Consider the following 2,761-nt stretch of genomic DNA (forward strand, 5'->3'; position numbering starts at 1 on the left):
GTCATTGTGGACCGGTTGACGAAGTCAGCATATTTTATCCCAGTAAGAACTACTTATACAGCCGAGGCGTATGCGAGGATCTTCATTTGGGAGATAGTTCGATTGCACGGAGTTCCGGACACGATCGTGTCGGATCGAGGATCAGTATTCACTTCACATTTTTGGAGGAGTTTCCAAGACTCTTTTGGCAGCAAGTTGTCTTATAGCAGTGTATTCCACCCACAGACAGATGGTCAGACGGAGAGGGTAAACCAAGTGTTGGAGGACATGTTGCGAGCATGTGTCATTGACTTCCAAGGCAGCTGGGAGGATCATATTCCACTTATAGAGTTCGCTTATAACAACAGTTATCAAGCGACGATCGGTATGGCTTCGTATGAGGCACTGTACGGGAGACCCTGCAGATCACCGATATGTTGGGCAGAGCCTGAGGATAGTTTGATGCTTGGACCAGAGCTTGTGGGGCAAACTACCGAGAAGGTAGCGTTGATCAGAGAGCGGATTCTAGCCGCTCAGAGTCGGCAGAAGAGTTATGCAGATAAGAGGCGAAGACCCCTAGAGTATTGGGGATTTGGTTATGCTGAAATTATCGCCTATGAAAGGCGTACAGCGATTCGGGAGGCGAGGAAAGCTTGCGCAGAGATACATTGGACCTTTCCGGATTTTGGATCGCATTGGAACTGTGTCATACAGACTAGATCTTCCAGCTTCTATGTCTAGTATACACAATGTATTCCATATTTCTATACTCAAGAGACACTTGCATGATGAAGAGCGGCAGCGAGTGTTGGATGCACCGGAGATTGAGCTTCGAGATGATTTGACTACTATTGAGATCCCGGTGTCTATACTTGATAAGGAAGACAAGAAACTCATGAACAAGGTGATTCCATTGGTGAAAGTTCAATGGAACAGAAGTGGAGTTGAGGAAGCTTCTTGGGAGCGCGAGGAGGACATGCGACGCTACTACCCACACTTGTTTGAGCAGGTAAATTTATTAAATTTATTTATGATGAGAATTCTTACTTGTATATTTATATATATATATATATTGATGCTTATATTTAACACTAGAATGAGGGTATTTTCACTTAATTCTTAATCTTTCGGAACACATGGTATATACATGGGGGGTTCCTTGTTTGGATTTTTCGCCTGACGTACTAGTTCCGTTAGATTAGGGGTTAGGTAAGGATATTATCATTTTAGATCGTTAAGTATGAATATCGCTATATGCTTAACTAGTGTTTAGTATTGCGAAATGTGTATGTGTGCGGGTTGGATTAGACCCTTGTCATGCTTTTCAAGTATCTTTAAGAGTTAGATATGATTTCCTGAATTTCGAGGACGAAATTCTTTTAAGGGGGGAAGAATGTAAGACCCCGTAGATTTTTGAGTATGTATATGTGCAATATTCAATATGTGAAAAATATCTTCATGGCATGGTTGTGCATGAAATCTAGCATTTTTGAGCTTATGAGAATGTATATATGCATTAGTTATGAGGTTGAGTTTGCAAATTTGCAAATCATAAGCATCAGAGTCGAAGAACTCAGTTTTCAGCTCATGAGTCGACCCATGACTGTCATGAGTCGACTCATGATATCATCTCCCTTTGTCATAAGCCTCTGCTGACTCGACTCATAATCTTATGAGTCGACCCATGAGTCATGAGTCGACTCACGACTGAACATGAGTCGACTCATCGAGGGTTTTTCTGGTTTTTCTGGGTCGGGTTTGTTTGGGTTTCGGGTCGGGCTTTAACTGTTTATATATATGCTCCTCTACCCGAAAATACTTCATTTTCATCAGTTCTCCCCAGAAACCCTAGTCCCCCTCTCTCCTCTCTCAAACCCTAGGTGTTCTTGGTGATTTTGGGACGTTTCAAAGGATTTTTTTCAGCAGTTTCTTTTGGATTTCAGCGAAGGGAATCGTTCTTCATCACATCTGAGGCGAGTAACATCTCGCCCAATCCTTCTCCCATGTTTTTAATAGTTTACAATGAATTTATAAATGTTTTTCATGAGTTTTATTGAGCCTAAGACATAATTTCAAATATAAAACGATGTTCTTATTAGTGTAAATGCTAAAGATCGTATGTTTTAGATTTTTTAAACTCCCACCAACAAGTTTTTGATGAAAACCCAGATCTGGGAATTTATTTAAAGAAATGAAAATATGAGTTTTATTTTGATTAAATGCTCTTTTTCATGTTTAGGGGTTAAATGTTAGGTTTAACATGCAAGTAATCATTTCTCATGCTATGTATGAATTCTTTCACTGCCAAATAGTTTAGAATTGATAGTTAAGGAGGCGTAGATCAGTATAGTGGAAGTATGGATCGAGATGGACGAGTTGCAGTTGTGATATATGCAGATTTTAGCCTGTAAGTCGACTCACGACTCATCACGAGTCGACTCATTAGGTTGAGTCGACCCATGACTGTTATGAGTCGACTCACGAAGTCTAGTTATGTTGCCTTTTTACTTCTGCTGAGTCGACTCGTCAGTATACGAATCGACCCATAAGTCATGAGTCGAGTCATAACTAACCATGAGTCGACTCACGAAGTCATTTCCTGTTATCATATGTTTTCTGCTGAGTCGACTCGTAACAGATCATGAGTCGACCCATGAGACATGAGTTGACTCATAACTGAGCACGAGTCGACTCATCGAAGTCTTTCTTGTCTTATTTGTGTTTCTGTTAAATCACCTGCTGTGTGTGTGTGTGTGTGTGTATATATATATATATATATATA

Source organism: Asparagus officinalis, chromosome 10 (assembly GCF_001876935.1).
Source record: "Asparagus officinalis chromosome 10, Aspof.V1, whole genome shotgun sequence".
NCBI lineage: Eukaryota > Viridiplantae > Streptophyta > Magnoliopsida > Asparagales > Asparagaceae > Asparagus > Asparagus officinalis.